Source organism: Macrobrachium nipponense, chromosome 39, assembly GCF_015104395.2.
Source record: "Macrobrachium nipponense isolate FS-2020 chromosome 39, ASM1510439v2, whole genome shotgun sequence".
In the NCBI taxonomy this organism is placed as follows: Eukaryota; Metazoa; Arthropoda; class Malacostraca; order Decapoda; family Palaemonidae; genus Macrobrachium; species Macrobrachium nipponense.
In genome coordinates, this window is record NC_061099.1 from 34046519 (window position 1) to 34060736 (window position 14218).

The window sequence follows — 14218 nt, forward strand, 5'->3', positions numbered from 1 at the left end:
GCAATGGCATACTCAAGTTTTTTTTATTGAATTTTGGTTTACGATATTTATTTTTGCATCACATTTGGGTTATACTTATTTTTAGGCATATCTTTCCAATCAAATTTTGAATATAATTCTGCATATTTTTAATCCATCATTTTGAACAACAAGATCGTTGTCATATTGTGACATGACTAAGCTCAGTGAAGACTAACATTGCAAGTGACCATCCCTATAAAAATAAAAATCACTTAAAAGCAATATGTAAGTCCCTAGAGCCCCATAACAATATACATGGTAAAATATATGAAGTAATATAATGTATAAAATACTGTATTTTTCTATGGTTCAAGCATTCCTACGCATGGCAGAGCTGGTTCATGGCAGTTTACACAAACTCTTGTTGACGTAGGTCTTATCCAGTTTCTTCTCATTTGTTTGAATATTTTTACTTTAATTATTTGTCTCCTTTGCTACGAAAAGGCTCTTACCTTTAATACTAGTGGCTGGTATTACTGAGCATACCTGGTTAAAACAGCTAAACATGCACTCTGCTAAAAAAAAAAAAAAAAAAAAAAAAAAAAAAAAAAAAAAAAAAAAAAAAAAAAAAAAAAAAAAAAAAAAAAAAAAAAAAAAAACTTAAATCTTTTGAAACAAATGACTCACTTTTAATTCCTGAGTCTTGACTCTTTCTTTGACTTGATTAGCTCATGATATCTGGAGAGACAAGTAACAAATACTTCTAACATTCCAACTTCACGGTAGACATCTTTGAAAATGACATTATGCCTGAAAAAATACAAAATAACATATATATAATTTGGTTATTAAAATAAATGTACATGTACAGATGCTAACTAAACAGAGATTTTAACTGGTTTTTGGATCTTGATACACTCCAGTAACTGGCACTCCAGAAACTGCTCGGATTTGTCTCTACATTAGTCTATTAAAACTGTCAATGAAAATTCTTTTATTGCTGCAGATTTTATTTTGCACTACAGTACTGAAACAATTTGAATCTCATAATGTTTTGCTCATGATCATGAAGATCAGAATTATATGTATGTAATTATTTCGAGTTTTTAGTCTCTATTTTTTGTCCTTTCAACAATTCTTCCGAGTTTTTGTTTCAGGGGTCAAATATTTTATCATTATAACACAAAGAACTACAGCATATTTCTCATTCCACCATACACAGACAAGAAAAGTTTCCATGTAAAACATTTCACAAAACATTATGACGACTTTCTTATTCCATTTTTGAGCTCATCTATATAAAGAATGTTTGCCATGTTCATTTATATAATTATAATAGTCTGATTAGCCCACTCAATCTACTCTGATATAGAAACAAATGAAATCAATTATGAAGGCCATAATCATCAAATATGATATTGTTAAGATACAATAAAGTTTGTTCATACTTACTGGCAGATATATATATAGCTGTATTTCTCCGAAGTCAGACAGAATTTCAAACTCCCGGCTCACGCAGTGGTCGGCCAGGTGGTTATGTACCCATTCCCGCCGCTGGGAGGAGGCGGGTGTCAGGAACCATTCCCATTTTCTATTCAGATTTTTCTATTCCCACTGTCTCCTGCAGGGAGGTGGGTGGGTACTTTGATTATATATATCTGCCAGGTAAGTATGAACAAACTTTATTGTATCTTAACAATATCATTTTGTTCATGAAACTTACCCAGCAGATATATATATAGCTGAATCCCACCTTTGGAGGTAGCGAGACAGAAAAGGATTTTGGAAACATATTACATGCAGATGAATAACATCTTGGTTCCTTACCTGTTAGCATAGCTGACTTCGTGATTACTGTCACCCAAGCTGCTACTGCTTTTACTAGAGTCTCCAGCAAGGTAGTGACCTATATAGCTGGTGAGTTCTAGATGATCTGTCAACGGGAGCGTGACCACAATGTGACATGACAATTTGTCCAAAATTGCATTTTTCCTAACTATACAAACCTGAGGTCCTTTTACAATAGGAAGGTACTAGCGGCAGCTGGATAGGTCGTAAGCTTTCGAACAAGGGGTTTGGTAGTTAACTGCTTGTCCGACAGGCGCGCGCAAGCGCGCGACTGGTAGGTAAACAAATCACTTTTGCTTTTGGCCCAAGCAAAAACTGCAGAGTGAGGGGTGGCATGAGGTGGGGCTATGTGTAAAGGACCTCAGGTTTGTATAGTTTAGGAAAAATGCAATTTTGGACAAATTGTCATTTGTTCCGACACGGCATACAAACCTTCGTCCTTTTACAATAGGAAGACTCACTTCTTGGTGGGAGGAATCTGAGTCTTTTGTGAACAGACTGGTGTTCGCCCAACCTTGGAATGCCTCCCTGGTCGTAAGAGCGAGGGAGGGATCCAAGCCTCTGTCCCGATTGATCGGGGTGTGCACCGCAGGATCAATGGTCAGACCTGCTGGACCAAGTACTAAGAGAGAGGCAAGCGTATCTCTTCGTACCAGCAAACAAGAACAAGTTCCTATTTGCAAGAGGCAACATAAAGTTATGGTTTGTCTCTTGTTGGCATCCACTTCCCCCCCCTTGTAGGAGGAAGTGGTGGATATTCGCTCCCATCCCTAGTGAAAGGGATAGGATGGGGCTCTGTCGAGTAGCTCACCGGCATCTCGTCCTTATCCAGCAAGGTGATGACCGTATCCCTCTACCCACAGGTAGAGGGGGAGAAAAAGATAGGAAGAGAAGCCAGTCACTCTCTCATTCACTTATCTATTCTTACAGTCACACCAGGACTCGATGCTGTTCAGCCTGCTAGGGTCTGGGTTAGCTAGACAACGTGTTGAGCAGCCACCACGGGTCCTAAGGAAAACGATCCAAGGACCTGTGGGCAATATCCAAAGGTAGAAGGAGGTGCCGGTGGTCTGGTTGTACCAGACCCCTGCCTTCAGTACCTGCGCCATGGAGAAGTTCTTGTGTAACTCGAGGGAGTGTACTTCTAGGTCATCTTGGTGCTGACGAAGAGTCTTCAACACTCATCGCCCTGGGTTATTCGAGTTTTCCTTCCAGAAAGTCGCGGTCGCGCTTTCACAGGACAAAGCAGCATCTCCTTCGCATCGAAGGCGGTGAAGTCCATTAGGGAGGGGATTGTGAAGGACTCTAACCGATCGTCAGGAACCGAAGGGTTCAGAGTCTTCGCTACGAATTCGGTACGAAATCGAGCGTCACGAATCCCCATCCCCTGGATGCTTGACTTCGCAGGAAAAGTCATGCAATTACCTCAGAGGAAAAGAAGGGAATGGTCGTATGACCTAACCCTCTTCTCGACTTCGGTGATGTCCTGTACCCATACTGGTCTATCCGTCTGCAGCGAAGTTGTTCTTTCTCGGTAGTGGATAGGACACAGACACTCAATGGTGGGTGTCGATGTTATGGGTACTGTGACAAGCCGTTAGGACGAGAAAAGATTGTTATGGAACAACCGAACTAAGTCCACAGCAAAGTTCGTAACAGACTTGGGTGGGGCGCTCTGACAGCTGCCGACTGACTGCGTTCGGTAGGAGGCAAGTTGTACCCAGCACCCGAGCAAGTCACGTGACCTTCGCCTTAAAAGGGTTCTGCCAAGAGAAAATAATTTGTTCGTCACCGATGCCAGAAGGCAAGGTGATTGACTCTCTTAAGGCATGTGCCCAACAGGCGAAAGTCAATTGCCTTCTAGAGACCGAGGTCCTTGATGGCAAGATATCTCATAGTATAGTTGATTCTCGGCTAAGGAGAAACAACACTATGTGTCGTTGAAGACGAAGGTGTACAGAAAATTGCAACCTACGTCTTCGCAGCTGAACCGAGAGAAAGGATTCTCAAGATTCTGAACCTGTGCTACAAAGACTGAAAGAAACGCTAACCGCTATTCATTGCTGTCCGGTGCGGAATCGTTAGTTTGCAATAAAAGCGGAGGAGCGCTTTTCAGTAATGAAGACAGGGAAATACTGCCTGAAGAACTGCTTCTCATGGGCTGAACATTTGGAAGTAGAGCTGTCAGGTCGGAGAGTAGGCGATGTCTTCTGACATATCTGTTAATTCGGGGCGAGCAATGAATAATTGCACACCTACGAATACGAGATATTTTGAAGACAAACTCAGATGTCTGCAAAAATCATTCGCATTATCGCGGTGCGATGCAGCGGTTGACTAGTACAGACTTCTGTTACACCGTGCGGTAAACAGAAAGATGAAAGAGTCCAAGAGATATCTCTGTTGAAAATTCTCGCAATGTCCGAAGGCGATGAAATCAAGCGTCACAGCAGTAGATGGTCCTTCATTATTGCGAGAATCCCCGTTAATCAGAGACCTAAGTCCATGATTGTTGGGCAGAGATACGGTTCGGTAGTCAATCAAACAAGGGGAGAGAGAGAACTAACCGACCGTGCATCTCGAGACCTAGCTGATACTGAGCCGCTATCAGGCAGTTCAATACGCAGTAGCTCTCGGTGACTCGTCATCCTGAGTTGCCAGTTTTAATCCATTATTCCACGAAGGAATGCGTTCGGCTAGAACCATCGAGCATAAAGGAATACGCTCGAGCAATTAATATTTAAACGAAACGGATTTCGGTAAATACAAAAGCTGATTTGGTGTTGTCATGACAATCCTACCAAGTATCTAAAATCGAAACTGATAACTGCTGGGAGGTTGCAGGCAACCCGAGTTGCAGTTCAATTAAGATACAATTCGTCTCGGTCACAAACCGTAGAGTTAACTACGGTATGCGCCTACCCCCCGGACAATTCAACTGTTACAAGAATCATGTCGCGAGGGTAATATACGTAGTATATTTTGTAGGTTCTGTACAACGACCTCCATCCTAAATCTTTTCCCCTCGAGGAATGAGAATAAGGATTGGAGATCGACCGCCTTCGTTCTCTAGTCAAGAGAGTGAAGGAGAAGTCTTTCCCAAAGGAAAGCTTCAATGGTGAACAGAATACCGAAGACGATAGTTCAAGCCAAACTGGAAGTTCCCGTCCGTTCTTCTCTATTCCAGGTTAATCGCCTAATGTGAGATACTCTTCTTTTCAGCAGCAGTCTTCTTCCAAATGCTAGAAATTACAGGAATTCGAGCATAAGCGAGGGTTCCCGATTATCGTAACAATTATCGGGGATTCTCGCTCACTTTGGACCGTGGTCTCGCCTAAGTGTTTGGAGATCGTAAAAACTCGAACACTCTGAGTGCGCTAGAAATTCCGTAGAATTCTAAGCACTCTGCGAAACCCCCACCGAATTCGTCAAACGATATCGGCTGGTGGTCCTCTCGATTCCCGTAGAAATCGAGAAAGGGGCAGGATCCCTCCTCAACGACCGGGGCTTACGTCAGGTAGGACCCGAAGGTCCCCCCGGTAGCGCAGCCCCTAACGTGGGATCTTACAGAGAAATCTCTGTAGGATCCCTCCCCTTTCCCTCGTAGCCGTAAGGAGAGAGGGAATGGGGGAGGAATGGATACTGGCTCGCCTTCCCAGCGGAACTAGCCGTTGGAGAAGAAAAGGAGCAGCCATCGCCGTAAGCCTCTCAGAGCCTGGGAAAACGTATCGTCAGGAGAAAACTTTTTCCCCGAGGAGGGTTACGAACTATCATACTGTAGGTAAGGATCTGCCGCCACTGTGAACGTCGTCTGGGTGGGGCTGATCGACACCTGACAGGAGAGAGCCGATACCGTCCTCCGACTCATTCCAGTCCTCGTCGAGGTCGAAACCTCTCAGGAGGACCGAAGGGGTATTCAAATACGGTGTCCGAAGACACGTAGAAACGCCTCTGTCGCAGTAGAGGAGGTGAAGTAGCTTGTTCGACCGGCCAGAACTGAGAGAGCCTTCTTGTCCGGAGACGAGAGACTACCTGGTTCAACACAGTCGGCAAGCTCCGATCGCGGCAGACCCACCGTCGATTTGGGTTCCCTCTCGGGCCCCAAAACGACTCGAGCCGAGACGTGGCTCTGCTGGTGGGAGCGGCGATCCTTCCCCGAGGTCGTTGTGCTGACGAATCAGCGTCATAACCTCGGCAAAGTTCCTCTGGATCTCGGAAGTCACAGCATCTTGCAGAGTTGGGACCGTAAGCCCTTCGAACAAGAGCATATTCCGAGAACCTTCCTCCTAAGAAGGGCGGGGAACAGCGACAGCCCTCTCGTCTTCCCCATCCACTTGCGCATACGTCCTGGCCGGTCCAAGAACCGTGCCTGGCACGTAGGGCGTCGTGGTGGATCGTGAGGGGCGCACCCTAGCCCCTCACGATCACTCCTCAATACCTCGCTCCTCCCGGTGTAACCCGAGGAGGTTGAAGGTACGGGAGAGGCAGACCTGACGCTCCCACCCTCGTTGCTCGCTGGCAGAACCAGCAGGCTTGGAGGGCTGCAGGCGATCGTCAACCCGTGGTGGCGATCGAGCTGCAGGCCTGGTCGAACCGTCTCGCTGTGGAGAACGGCTGGACTGAGCACAGGCGGCCCCGATCTCGAGTGTCAGAAGAGCTGGTGCTGGTTGCCATACCCGATCGCTCTCTGTGAGAGCGACGGTCAGGCGACCTGCAGGCTCCACTGTCACATGAGACCGTGCTTGTCCTCACGGCACGTCACGTCGCTGTTCCCAGCCGTGGCTGGCACCGGCGAACGGAGGACCTCTTCCCAGCCTCAGCCCGTGGCCGGTCGTGGACCGTCACGTCCCCGGGTAGCCAGCTGTTTCGCCGCGAGAGTGATAGCTGGTCTGGTGAGAGTCGCGTGAGCGGCTGTCACCAGTCTTCCGCCCCGTGCCGTGAACCTGACGCTGAGCGGATTCAGAGGTCTGGTTCCTGGCTGCACGTCGCTGGTAGGCGACCGTACACTCGGTACCGAATCCCGCGAACGAGAGGCCGAGACGGACCCTGATGCAGTGGCAGAACCACTGACACCAGGCGAGGAAGTACCGGTGTTAGCCGGTACCCCTCTGGTCCCCGTAGTCTTCTTCCTTGCGGAAGAAGAGACGGGCCCCGCTCCCGAAGGAGCAGGAGGACCAGCGGAAGGAACCCTCCCGTCCCACTGAGGTGAGACGGGTCCCGAGAAGCTCCCGAGGGAGACTTCTTGGAGGGAGGAGGCAACCTTCTTCTTCCTCGGCTGTGAAGCCTTAGAAGTCGAAGGGGAAGAGGCGGCAGCCGACGACGATGAAGAAGATGAAGACGACGACGACGACACCTTCCTCCTCTTCTTCGTCAGCTTCCTCAGGACAGACGTAAGATCTGCTATCCAGGGCGGAGCCGGGGCTGCTGTAGCCGAAGCTACAGGGCCCGGACGCACCTGTACAGACAGACCAAAGTCTGGGGTAGTACCACCACGAACAGGGACGACATCAGCAGGTATGGGCATCTCAGGAACAAAGCAGGCAACAGCCAGCACAGCATCGGTAGGACCGCCAGCGCAGCAACGGCAGGGACAGCCAGCGCAGCAAACGGCAGGGACAGCCAGCGCAGCAAACTGCATGGACAGTCAGCCCAGAATCGGCAGTACGGCAGGCAGCACCGGGACACAGGAAGTGGAGCAGCAGCCAGCAACATCCTGGTACTGGCGGCAGGTCCAGGGGCGAGCTCTAGGGCAAGACGGAAGTGTGGTCGCTGCAGCGCGGCAACCACGAGCGGCGGCGGCACGCCCCCCTCTCGGTACGAGCGAACGGCACTTCACAGCGGCTGTAGGCAAGACTGTTACCACGTGAGGTGATTACACCAGGTGATGGAGGGACGTCGTCACCTGGAGCGTGGTCACCACTCCATGGGTGACCGCAGTAGGCCCAGACATAGAACCGCAGCCCTGGACACTAGCACGCCCTGCAAATCGAAGGACGCCCATACCTCACCAAGGTCCAGCCCATCGGTGGCAGTAGCACCTGCTGGAAATTAACAAGTAGTTAGCGATTAGTGGGGGGGAAGTTCGCCCTGCGCGGGCCGGGGGGGTGAGCCCTCTCCCGAACGAAGTGGAGAGACCCGCAATACAATTGTACAGCGAGGGCACCTGAGCGCCCTCCCCCGCGCTCGACGGATCGGGCGAGGAGAAGAACGCCGATAACCTCCCCCCCCCCCAAGGGGAAGGGCCATCTGTGGAGCTGAGCGGGGGGGGGTTCTCGTTCCCCCACCCCCGCACAGCACCCATGTACCCAACAATAATATAAGAGCCCGAGAGCAATCGTGCCATCGGCCCGAATGCAGGGCATAAGGATCAATTCCCTGACTGAGCGGAACTTGAACCAAATAAATATTGATGCAATCAATAATAAAAAGAATAAAATGAAAAAGAATCTTGCATTACGATTCACTTCACAATGAATAAGGGCTGCGGATCGAGCGCATTTGCGCCCTCGTACGAGCGCAAGGGTAAAGGATCCATTCCTTACCTTTATGGATCAAGGTTTATGGAAACCTTGATCCATAATGAATGATGCAATCAATATATATATGAAAATGAAAAGAATACTGCGCTTGCGATTTCACTTCATACAAATAAAAAGGGGAAGGATCAATTCCCGGTAAATAGCGGAAACATTGATCCCAGTAAACAATGCAATCTCAATAAAATATTGAAAACTGAAAAGAACTGCACTTGCGATTTCACTTCATTCAAATAAAAAGGGGAAAAGATCAATTTCCGGGTAAGCTCGGAAACTGATCCAAAATGAGTATTGCTACAATCAAAATAATATATGAAATGAAAAAGAATACTGTACTTGCGATTCCACTTCCATACAGAATAAGTTTCCGTGCCGAGCGCATTCGCTCCGGCAACGAGCATACAGGTCAAAAAATATAAATGAAAAGAGCACTTACTTACGATTTTCATCTACACATTTCCAACCAAAATATACGCTTGGAGCGAGCGCTCTCCCGCCCTCGGCACCGAGCATACACAATACGAGGACCTCATTTTCTGGAAAATGAATTCCCGCACTTACGCCCCTTCAGTCCCACCCGGCACTCGGGTAATCGGAGGGCGTGGTGAAACCAAGATCCTTTAATTCACAATTGAATTCAATGGAAATAAATATGAAATGATTGTACTTACAATTCAGTTTCACTAGATAAATAGAAAAAGAAAAACACAACCATGCGAAAGCAACGGACGATAAAGCGGCAGAGAGCGATGATACACGTCCACAGCCAGCAGGCCGAAAGCAAAAGTGATTTGTTTACCTACCAGTCGCGCGCTTTGCGCGCGCCGCCTGTCGGACAAGCAGTTAACTACCGAACCCCTTGTTCGAAAGCTTACGACTATCCAGCTGCCGCTAGTACCTTCCTATTGTAAAAGGACCGAAGGTTTGTATGCCGTGTCGCACAAGTTAAAATAAAAATTCCACCCACCTGACCAGCCTAACAATTTTTCATTCCCACCTCACTTAGGCTAAAAAGGAAGTCCGGCTCAGGCGGACGACCTTACAACCATAAAACAATCCATAAAAGCTCACCTACCCATTTCCTACAGGGTAGGATGAGTGCTACTTCCAGCCCCCAACAAAGTGTCTGCTGCGACGTATGGGTCCCAAGCGCATAGCAGTTCTCGTATGTCGTCTTCACATCCCGCAGGTCAGTGTGGAAGCGAACACCGAGTTTGCTGCGCCAAAAGGTGGCACTCAGAAATAGTATTGGAGGCGACCATTGTCCTTTTCACTTTTGGAAAGCTAACCGAGGTAGATACAGGCGGTCCCCGGGTTACGACGGTTCCGGCTTACGACGTTCCGAGGTTACGACGCATTTTACTTAAATATTCAATGGAAAAATCCGTCCTGGGTTACGACGCGTTTTTCCGAGGTTACGACGCTGACGCTTCCGACGCTCCGAGTTAACGACGCTTTTAAAAAACGCATACTATGATAAAAATCCTTTATAGTTTAGCACAGTATATTAATAAAAATAAGTTTTTCTGGTTAGATTACAACAAAAATTTTTGAGATTAATGATTTTCGACACTTTTATGTTGTATTTTTCTATGTTTTTTTAGTGACGCCTCATATTGCGAACTAGTTTCCGAGCGAATGAATACATACTAGTTTACATATAAACGTCCAAAAGGCGCAAATAATGAAAAAATCATTGCTTGGTTTTTCCAGTAATAATAACAAAACGAAGTTTCTGGTTAGATTACAACGCAAATTCCAAGTATCCAAAGAGAGACATTATCCAGTAATTTGATCAGAGAGAGAGAGAGAGAGAGAGAGAGAGAGAGAGAGAGAGAGAGAGAGAGAGAGAGAGAGAGAGGCGTCTTCCGACGCTCCGAGTTAACGACGCTTTTTAAAAAAACGCATACTAGATAAAAATCCTTTATAGTTTAGCACAGGTAGATTAATAAAAAATAAGTTTCTGGTTAGAGTTACAACAACAAAAAATTTTTGAGATTATGATGATTTTCGACACTTTTACTTTTATGTTGTATTTTTCTATGTTTTTTAGTGACGCCTCATATGCGAACTAGTTCCGAGCGAATGAATACATACTAGTTTACATTATAACAGTCCAAAAGCGCAAAATATGAAAAAAATCATTGCTTGTTTCCAGTAATAATAACAAAACGAAGTTTCTGGTTAGATTACAACACAAACTTCCAAGTATCCAAAGAGAGGACATTCCATCCGTAATTTGATCAGAGAGAGAGAGAGAGAGAGAGAGAGAGATGAGAGAGAGAGAGAGAAGAGAGAGACAGAGAGAGAGAGAGAGAGCTCGGCCGAGTTAAGGACAGAGAAGTGTTCGTTTCGTTAAACGGCCTCTGAGACTCATGCCAGGAAATGTTTTGTTGATACTAATAATATAAGCCTATTTCAAAGATACGTTTACTTTAATTAGTCTATATGATACGTAAATAGTATCAACTGTTCTTGTAGCCCTCAATATTTTTGGCCAAAATCGAAGTATCCAAAGAGAGGCATTATCCAGTACGTAATTTGATCAAGAGAGAGAGAGAGAGAGAGAGAGAGAGAGAGAGAGAGAGAGAGAGAGAGAGAGAGAGAGAGAGAGAGAGACGCTTTGGCAACAATGGTCTCGGGGGGTTTTTATAGCTTCCTTCTGCTTGATGATCGTGGATATTGTAGAAGGATTTCGACCATACTCGTTTGCCAAATCGACGATACGAACGCCACGTTCATGCTTTGCTATAATTTCATGTTTTGCTTCCATCGAAATCATTTTCTTGGGTTTTTCTTATCACTGCTTTGTCTTTAGCTTTGAGACCCATGGTTAATAATAAAATAGACAAAATAACACGAAAAATAGGCGCAAATACAACGAACTAAACAACGACGTGTTAACATGCAGCACCAACAAACAAACAGACTGAACGCCATTTATCGGTCGCCTATACAACTAACACTCATCGCAAAATCGTATCTCAAATATTTCGTTGTATATCAAAGCTTGTATTTTCGCAAATTTTCTGTTATATCTCAAAACATTCGTATATTAGGGCAATCGTATGTCAAGTTTCCAATGTAATTTGATCAGAGAGAGAGAGAGAGAGAGAGAGACGCTTTGGCAACAATGGTCTCGGGGATTGACGTAACGTATTTTCTGAACAGATAGGACAGAGAAGTGTTCGTTTCATTAACGGCCTCTGACTCATGGCAGGAAATGTTTTGTTGATACTAATATATAAGCCTATTTAAAGATACATTTACTTTAATTAGTCTATATGATACGTAAATAGTAATCAGCTGTTCTTGTAGCCCTCAAGATTTTGCAAAATCACTCCAAAAAGAGGTGTACATAAAACTTCAAGAATGTAGTGTCACCAGAGGATTACAATAGTTTTTACCTTCAAGAACAGCATTCTTTTATGAAAATAACTCCAGGTTGTACATAAAACTACAGGAAACGACATGTAGTGTAACCAAGGATTACAAGTAAGGTTTTTATAACTTTTTATTAGTTTAAGACATATTTCCAAGCGTCGTTCCGGCTTACGACGATTTTCGGCTTACGACGCGTCTCAAGAACGGAACCCCCGTCGTAACCCCGGGGACTGCCTGTATAGCTCTCACTTCATGGGCATTCACTTTCAACAGCTTAACATCACTGTCTTCGCAAGATGAATGCGCCTGTCTAATGGTGTCTCTCAAGAAGAATGCCAGAGCATTCTTCGACATCGGCAAATCTGGTCTTCTGACCGAACACCATAAGTTGCTAGAAGGACCTCGACATTCCTTCGTTCTTTGTAAATAAATCTTGAGAGCCCTGACAGGGCACAGGACTCTCTCTGGTTCGTGTCCAATGATTTCCGCCATACCCTTAATCTCAAAACTTTTGGGCCAAGGGTTAGACGGATTTTCATTTTTCGCTAGAAACGTAGGACTTAATGAGCAAACAGCATTATGTCCCTAAAACCAATATGCTTGCTAAGGCTGAACTTCACTACTCTCTTCGCCGTCGCCAGAGTCGTTAGGAAAATAGTTTTCTTAGTAAGATCCCTTAAAGAGGCGTTCTGAAGGGGGTTCAAACCGATTTTGACATTAGGAATTTAAGTACTACATCCAAATTCCATGATGGTAACTTAGGTTGAGGATCTTTATAGTCTCGAAAGACCTTAAAAGATCGTGGATATCCTTATTATTTGCCAAATCAATTCCTCTATGTCTAAAGACTACAGATAACATACTCTGTAAGCCTTTGATTGTTGAGACTGCAAGCTTTAGGTCGTTTCTCAAGTAGAGCAAAAAGTCCGCTATTTGGCTCACAGAGGTCGTGGTAGAGGAAATGCGTGTTCTTCTGCACCAGCTCCTAAACGAAGCCCACTTCGATTGATAGACTCCAAGCGTGGAAGCTCTTCTCGCATTGGCGATTGCTTTTGCAACCGGTCTAGAAAAACCCCTCGCTCGACCAACTTTTTGATAGTCCTGAATGCAGTCAGACTCAGAGCGGGGAGGTTTCCGTGGTATCTCTCGAAGTGGGGCTGTTTGAGTATCTGTCCTCATGGGCAATGTCCTCGGGAAGTCCACTACATAGGTCATGACCTCTGTGAACCACTCCTTTGCTGGCCAGTAAGGAGCGATTAACGTCAATCTCGTCCCTTCTGACATTGCAAACTTTTTCATCACTTCTCCCAGAATCTTGAACGGAGGAAATGCGTACAAAGATCCATCCCTGTCCCAGTCCCCAAAGAAGTGCATCTATTGCTACTGCTCCCGGGTCGAGCACGGGGGAGCATACAAACGGAAGCCTCTTTGTTCTTGCTGTCGCAAAGACGTCCACTAGAGGACGTCCCCATAACTTCCACAGCTCTCGACACACATCCTGATGCAGAGTCCACTCGGTCGGCAGCAGTTGACCCTGCCGACTGAGGAGATCTGCCCGGACGTTCTCCACGCCTGCAACGAACCTCGTTAGAATCGTTACTTTCTGAGTTCTCGCCCATAACAAGATCTCTCTTGCTAGGTTGAACAATGATCGCGAGTGAGTCCCTCCTTGCTTTTTATGTATGACAGAGCTGTGGTATTGTCTGAATTTATCTGCACTATCTTGTTTGAGACTTTTTCTTTGAAAAACTGAAGTGCAAGTATATGGCCGCCAGTTCTTTGAGATTTATGTGCCAGAACACCTGTTCCCCTCTCCAGGTGCCTGACACTTCCTCCCTCCCTAGTGTAGCTCCCCACCCCCCGGTGGTGGACGCGTCGAGAACAACACTAGGTCGGGGCTCTGAAGTTTGAGGGAAGTTCCTTCCGAAAGCTTCACAGGATCGAGCCACCACTTTAGGTGATCCTTTACCTCCTTTGGGATCCTCAAAATTGTCTCCAAATTTTCTTTGTCTTCCCAATTCTCCTTCAGGAAAACTGGAGAGGTCTGAGATGTAGTCTCCCCAAGGAAACAAACTTCTCCAGCGAGGAAATGGTGCCCAGCAGACTCATCCATTCCCTCACCGAGCATGATTCTTTCCTTAAGAAGACTGATATTTTTTTCTAATCCTTGCTGTTGCCGTCCCTGGGACGGAAAAGCTCGAAAAGCCACTGAATCCATCTGAATCCCCAGATACACGATGGACTGTGTGGGGGATCAGCTGCGACTTTTCGAAATTCACTAGAAGTCCCAGGGGACTTTGCTATAGTTAAGGTTGATTGAAGGTCCTTCAGACACCTTTCTTTCGACGATGCTCGAATGAGCCAGTCGTCTAGATATAGAGAGATCCTTATGTTTGCAAGATGAAGCCACCTCGCCACATTCTTCATTAGAATTGTGAAAATCATTGGTGCCGTACTCAGAACCGAAGCAAAGAGCTCTGAATTGGAAA